Here is an 8033-nt window from a genome sequence, read left to right on the forward strand (position 1 = left end):
ACTGCATGCAGTATCGCCTTTCATCCCCTTACCTCGCAGAACCATTTTCACCCAAAACCGCAACACGGCCTTTTACAGTTGTTGAAACTGAACATGCTGCACAGAGTGGATCTCTCTACAAAGATCAAGGACGCTCACCCTCCACCACACTTTCCTGACAAACTTATAAAACAAAGTTTCGCCATGAATTGTCCAAATCTTCGATGAAAAATTCCAGATTAATTAGCTTTGCATCTGCCTTGCATAATATACTGGAGTCTATGAAGAGAAATGTGCTTGTTATCTACATGCGCAACAGCGACCTATTTGCGAAAAAGCCAGCGAAGCTGAAGTTGTCTGATAGACACTAAACAGACGTATTTGATATTTACTGATTGTAAAAAAAAAAAAAAAAAAAAAAAAATATCGTGGTTCCTCGTTAGAAACATTTTATCAAAGCTTTGAAACTCAGGAGCTGAAGTTTACATAATAAAGTGGCTCAATAACTTCCTAGTAGTAGTCAAAAGGTTTGCGTTGACTATACATTGACCATACACAAAAATAAAGAACTGCATCATACGTGGTTTTATGTTAAACTTAATTATGTTTGCTACATTCTTAAATATCGTTTTGCAAGGTCTTTGCTAATGACGTCAGGATTATAAGCACAAGTAATGAGGTTGCAAGAGATTTTGAATAAAATACATTCTTGATAATATTTAAACGTGAGAAAATCTCGGTAATAATTATCTAAGGAATATAAGAAAATTATAATTGCTAGATTTAAGCGATCTAAGCTATTTTGTATAAAATTATGGGATATATTGTCGAAGATAATGAAGAAGAGAAAATTCGTGGTGTAATTACATATACGTGCACTCCAGTTGCTAACAGCTAACTACTTTCTTGGAATATAAATTAACTTACCAGCAAATATAAATATTTTCCCAATATTTTTTTATAATTTCATGAATATTAAATCATTGCGATGGATCACACAACACTGAGCAAAGAAACATCCAGATTGATGGTAATATTTGATTGGACCAGGGCGGCGAGCTGGCAGAATCGTTAGCACGCCGGGCGAAATGCTCAGCAGTATTTCGTCTGTCGCTATGTTCTGAGTTCAAATTCCACCGAGGTCCAGTTTGCCTTTCATCCTTTCAGGAGGCGATTAAATAAGTACCAGTTACGCACTGAGGTCGATATAATCGACTTAATCCGTTTGTCTGTCTTTGTTTGTCCCCTCTGTGTTTAGCCTCTTGTGGGTAGTAAAGAAATAAGTATTTCGTCTGTCGCTACGTTCTGAGTTCAAATTCCGCCGAGGTCCAGTTTGCCTTTCATCCTTTCGGGGGGCGATTAAATAAGTACCAGTTACGCAATGGAGTTCATATAATCGACTTAATCCGTTTGTCTGTCCTTGTTTGTCCTCTCTGTGTTTAGCCCCTTGTGGGTAGTAAAGAAATAAGAATCGTTAGGACGCCGGGCGAAATGATTAGTGGCATTTCGTCTGCCGTTACGTTCTGAGTTCAAATTCCGCCGCGGTCGACTTTGCCTTTCATCTTTTCGGGATCGATTAAATAAGTACCTATTACGCACTTAAACCCTTTGTTTGTCCTTGTTTGTCCCCCTCTATGTTTAGCCCCCTTTGAGAAATAAAGAAATATTTGATTGAACCAGAGCAGCAAGCGAGCATAATCTTTTGCACGCAAGGGAATATGTTTTGCGTCATTTCGCCCGTCTTTATGTTCTAGGTTCAAATTCCGCCGAGGTCGACTTTATCTTTCATCCTCTCGGGATCGATAAAATAAGTACCTGCTGTAATCGACTTAGGTTCCACCTCCGAAATTGCTGGCTTTGTGCTAAAATTTAAAACGAATATTTGATCAAGGCGCTGCTTATCACACTGTTCTGTTTGTCTGTCTGTCTCTTTCTTTCCCCCTCTCTCTCTTTCACGCACATAGGCATTTACACATACGCAGGCATATACTCACACACGTATACACACATACATATACCTACACAAATACACAACGTACGCGAAAGAACCTTTACACAATCACAGAGAAAAGCGTAAAATTTCTTTCACGCTTCGACCCAACATGCTAAAAAATGGCTAATTATAATCGACTTGTTGATACACTATGCCAGTAAAGAACAGGATCTGGTTGGCCACGGAAGGAACGGAGATTAAAAGATGAAAATAATCTCACCTGTTTGCAGCACCATGTGGTGGGTGTTCCGGTTGTTACTAAGCAACCACACAGACACACATCAGCACAAATTGGCGGAGAGTGATGAACTCCGTTATGAGTTTTTTCAGCTGATCTGGAATGTAGAAGCTAAGATTTTCACTCTATGAATCAAAGTCTTAAGGCAGAGAAATACACTTTAGAAAAATCGATATATTTTAAACATCGATTTTCAACAAGAATTTTTGGAGAAAAGATTTATTTATCAACTCTATTCTTTAATTGGTAGTTATTTTAATGACTTCAGGGAGAACGGAATGCAAGATGGACATCGGCACGATTTCACTTTAGTAGACAAAGAGTCGTAACTAAGTACTCCAATACATTTAATCCGACTCTTTGCCAATTTTATCATTCACCGTTCTTTTTATAGCGATAAAAAATTCTTACATTTTAGGCATGGAGGAGGAGAAAGAGAGGAAGGAGGAGTGTAGTTATTAAATATCAGCCTCCAGTACTTCGCTGGTTCTTATTTTATCGACCACTGAAGAATGAATGTCAAAGTTAAGATTGGTTTCCGACGGAAGGCATTTTAACCAGCACTCTACCAATTTCACCGAAACAACGTTCTTGATTTCTAGCGTAGACCCACAGGACAATGACTGTTGATTATATCGATCCTAGTGTACTTACTTTTATCGACCCCAGGGGAGGTTGAACAGCAGAGCCGATCTCAGTTGATTTATATTTAGAATTAAAAGAGACACATGAGCGAATAAATATTATTCTATTATTGGCTGGTAATGTTATCTAAAAACCTTAATTCATAGAAAGATATCCAACACGAATACGTTGCTACTCACGCGACGTATTTTATCTGAATCGGTGATCGGTACTTTTTGGTTATCTCACCCCCATTGAAAAATTGCCATTAAAAATTTTTTCAGCTTTCATGTTTATTAATCTTTTCAGTTTTGTATGATTTGTTATAAAAATTTTTTATCAGATTTAATACGATGTTTTATCTTACCACTATTCATGTTTATTAATTTTTTCATTTTTTTTTGTTTTATTTAGGGTTAAACAATTTTTTAGTTGAGGGAGATGACCAAAAGTAACGATATTTCTCGTGGGGAAGATAACCCAATTTTTGAATGGAGATGAGATAACCAAAGGGTACCCGGCGATCTTTTACCAATTAGATCGACAAAACTTCGAATTGTTTGTTGTCGTTGATATTGTATCATTAATCAAACAGATCTCGGTTCAAACACATTAAAGTCATGACCATGCCATCTGCTTTTTTTCTCTCAGACATAATGCATGAGTAACGCCCTTTACTTTTTAAAAGGATCGAGTGTAATTTGAGGGCGATTTAGTTGCTATTTCTTGCAAATCAAGCAACCACCTGAAGGTTCTTGTTGGCTGCTGTTGTTGGCGCTTATGTCGATGGTGTCGGTGGCAATGGTGATTGGTGGTGATGGTGGCAGTGATGAGAGCAGCGGTGATAGTGTCGTTGCTATTGCTGTCTTCTTCTAATCAGGACTCACGCCATTAGCCACAAAGAATAACCTCTAATTCCAGCCTACTCTAAGCTACTAAGAATGCGTGTGGCAACTTGAAGATCCACTCACTACGGGCGATAGACTGGCGGTTGCACGGGCGCAAAAGCTACGTTGTTATCCTCATTCCGTAAACGGTGGCTTTTTAACGGGCGGAGAGCTGAACCATCCTGGGGTACAGCGGATTCGCAATCTAGACTAGGGCCTGAAAGTTTACCACACCATAGGGTGGGGTTACACCATGGTTCCTCTCTGTTTCGTGGTAGAAGTAGGAAGAAAGAGTGAGAGAAAGTTGTGGTGAAAGAATACAGCGAGCTTCACCTCCCCACTCCGCCGGAGCCTCGTGGAACTTAGATGCTTTTTGATCAATAAACACTCACAATGACCGGTCTGGGTATCGAAACCGCGTTCTTACGACCGCGAGTCCGCTGCCCTAACCACTGGGCCATTGCGCCTCCACTGCTGTTGCTGTTGTTGTTGTTGGTAACTGTGATCTTAGAAATTCTGTTGATAGTCGTAACGGTGATGGTGACAGTAGTTGTGGCGATGGTGGTGTTGGTAGTATTAGCGGTGTTGGTAGCACTGATTAAAGACTCCGCCGGTTACGACGACGAGGGTCCCAGCTGATACGATCAACGGAACAGCTTGCTTCGTGAAATTAACGTGCAAATGGCTGAGCATTCCACAGACACGTGTACCTTAACGTAGTTCTCGGGGATAATCAGCGTGAGACAGAGAGTGACGGCTGACCCTTGGAATACAAGTACAACTCATTTTTGCCAGCTGAATGGACTGGAGCAACGTGAAATAAAGTGTCTTGCTCAAGGACACAACGCGTCGCCAGGAATCGAACTCACAACCTTACGATCATGAGCCGAATGCCCTAACCACTAAGCCACGCGCCCTCACGGTAGCACTGATAATGTTGGTGGCGTCATCTGTCCGTGTAGTGGCGTCGGTGGTGATGGTGTTGGTGATGGGAGATAGTGCGGGTAACAATGTGGGTAGAGGTGCTGGTGGCGGTGGCGGTGGTGGTGGTGATGGTGGTGGTGTTGGTGTTGGTGATGGGAGATAGTGCGGGTAACAATGTGGGTAGAGGTGCTGGTGGCGGTGGCGGTGGTGGTGGTGATGGTGGTGGTGTTGGTGTTGGTGATGGGGATAGTGCGGGTAATAATGTGGGTAGAGGTGCTGGTGGCGGTGGCGGTGGTGGTGATGATGGGTGGTGTTGGTGTTGGTGATGGGGATAGTGCGGGTAACAATGTGAGTAGAGGTGCTGGTGGCGGTGGTGGTGGCGATGGTGTTGGTGTTGGTGTTGGTGATGGGGATAGTGCGGGTAATAATGTGGGTAGAGTGCTGGTGGTGGTGTTGGTGCTGGTGTTGGTGATAGTGACGGCTTTGGTAGTGGTGAGGGTGGTGGTGCTGGTGCTGGTGGTGGTACTGGTAACGGTGATGCTGTTGGTGTTAATGTTATTAGTGTTATTGATGGTGGTGGTGGCGGCGGCGCGGCGGCGGCTGGCGGTGGTGGTGGTGGTGGTGGTGGTACCAGTGTTAGTGTTGGCGGTGTTGATGGTGGTTTAGAAAAACGAATGTTTATAAATAAACTATTCACGTGAGTCATGTATTGCAAATAACGGCTACAGCCATAGCAATAACAACAACAACAACAACAACAACAAAAGACGACGAGAAGAACAGTTCAATTAGGGAAGACGAAAAGGAGAGGAAAAGAAAAAAAAGAAAAAAAGAAAAAAAAGAAGAAAAAAAGTAGGTAAGCCATAATGACTGCAGCATGCTGGAAAATACAGTTTAATTAAAGTGGATATTAAGTTATAAAACATTTACTAAATGAAAGAAACAGGTGGAGAGATGGTGGTAGCAGAGGAGAAGGAGGAGGAAGGGGACAAAAATTGGGTAAAGTTAAATTAGCGGTAAGGGAGTAGTGGAAGAGAGGGTTGTGGGGTGGAGTAAACTGATGAAGTAGGGGTAGCAGCAGCAGTAGCAGTGGCATTAGTAGTGACAAGGCTCGTGGTTAACTGCAACATAGCAATAATGTTTGTTGTTGCTACTGCTGTTGCTATCGCTGTTTTTTTTGCTATTGTAATTACTGCCGTGTCCAATGTTGCTATAGCAGTACTAGTAGTAGTAGTAGTAGTTGTTGTTGTTGGTGTTGTTTTTATTATTCATGTTTTTGTTGTTGTTGTTGTTCTGACATACCCTCTCACTTCTTTCACACCCCACCAAGCCAGTATAAAAACTACCTGTCACTTGCCCGGATCAACGCGTTTCATTTTGAAAAATTCCGTCGCCGTGAGTAGTCCTCCAGCATTTTTCTAACATTTTCATTTACTATCTTTCCAAACGCCTTTTTCTCTTGATAACCTATCATTTATACCATTCTTACTCGCTTACTATTGTTCTAATTCTTCATGTTATTGTTGTTGTTGTTGTTGTTGTTATTGTTACTGCGGTCGTTATTGCTCTTGTCTCTATTATAATTTCATTCACCCCTAGGATGCACCATCAGAGTATAAACTGTCCTCAGTACTTTTATACTTAAATATTTATGTAATATCACAAGTAATAAACAATAGCGTCGTTCATTATAGTGTTCAGGCCCAGTATAACTGGCTCACTGCATTTCTGACGAAGTCAACGGCAGGAGAGTGTCTGTAACTTGATGCGGAATTAACAGCTCAAGGGACTTCGTTTGAAAAACACGATTAACACGATTTTCTAGGTTTATTTATATCCAAACGAATATTTGCATATTTGATTTCCTATTTATATCATTTGCCGAAATACACACACGTTCCACTCACAAGGTCTAATACTATGCCAGAAGACTCTTCCCCAAGACGCTGTGCCGCGCGATTGAACTTACGTGCAACTGATTGGGAAGCGAAGCGAAATTCCCAGGCACACACAGCCATGTTTTTTGTTTTACTGGGTCCCAGAAGGATGGCAGGCAATGTTGATCAGAGCTCGACTTGAACTTAGAACGATGATGATGATGATGATGATGATGACGACGACGAAAATGATGATGATAATGATGTTAATTATATTCATGATGTATGGTTACTATTGCATCACTTCAACTGGCTCAACTGATCTGTTTCACCTATACTACTACTACTACTACTACTACTACTACTACTACTACTACTACTACTACTACTACTACTACTAATAATAATAATAATAAAATAAATGCCCTGATGCAGTACCAGGCATTGGCTCGCGTGGCTTCTGATCATAACTGACGGAAAGTGTTATCATGTACATTGTTTTGTCTTGGTATAAAAGATAGGCTACAGTAAATATTCTGCTCAATACCACAGATTTGCTTGTCAGTTGTTTGACATTAACCAGTTGACCATGCCCCTTAGTGGCTGACGATATGTGCATCTCTGATCACGAGCAGAAGTAGTGGGGGAGCATCATAGCCATGTGTTGAGAGGAATTCTTTGGGGTTTGAATAATTCATCTCTGGAAACATGGGTGTTTCGTTCAACATCCTTAAACAACCCTTACTCAGGGACCTTTAGAGCGGGATGGGCAACTCGACCTGAAGAAAATTCTAGCTGAGCCCCACCTGCAAGGTCATGTGCTGTTTATCTTGATATGAGAACACCATGTCGAGTACATATGGTTGTGATGCATGTCCCTAGTGTACCCTTATCAGACTGGTAGTCATGATGGATACACTGGGCTCTGTACATTTTACTCCAGTGTCCTTTGATGGCATGCGCTGCTCTCTCACTCCACAATAATCATAATAATAATAATAATAATAATAATAATAATAATAATAATAATAATAATAATAATAAACAGAAAAAAGATGGTACAAGCACACACCAGAAAAGGTCACAGAAAATGAGAAAGCAACCATACTTTGGGATATGCCGATACACACAGATAGAGAAATTAAGGCCAACAGACTAGATATAGTTGTCAGAGATCATGAAGAAAAAAAATGCTTTCTAATTGATGTATCGATACCGGCAGATGACAACGTGTCTCTAAAAGAAATGAAGAAACTTTCAAAATACAAAGACCTGGAAATAGAGGTAACCAGAATGTGGAATCTAAAAACAGAAACAATTCCTATCATAGTAGGTGCATTAGGCATGATAAAAAAATATTCAGACAAATACATAACAAAGACACCAGGACTTACAAACACATATAATATACAGAAAATTGCACTACTAGGCACTGCACACATCCTACGCAGAACACTTTCCATACAATAACCATCAGAGCATCACAACAAATCACAGCACATACCTAATGC

At 40.8% G+C, this 8033-nt stretch overlaps 1 protein-coding gene across 1 annotated transcript in view; it reads left to right on the top strand.

Moving 5' to 3' along the window:
* The first annotated feature begins 5878 nt into the window (after positions 1–5878).
* Positions 5879–8033, top strand: part of LOC115215938 (nucleoredoxin-like protein 2) — a 23535-nt gene continuing 21380 nt past the window's right edge. Inside the window, exon 1 of the mRNA XM_029785303.2 lies at positions 5879–6040. The gene's annotated coding sequence lies outside the window, so the exon portion shown is untranslated. The remainder of the gene's footprint in view (positions 6041–8033) is intronic.

The sequence above is a fragment of the Octopus sinensis genome, linkage group LG9 (genome assembly GCF_006345805.1).
Source record: "Octopus sinensis linkage group LG9, ASM634580v1, whole genome shotgun sequence".
In the NCBI taxonomy this organism is placed as follows: domain Eukaryota; kingdom Metazoa; phylum Mollusca; class Cephalopoda; order Octopoda; family Octopodidae; genus Octopus; species Octopus sinensis.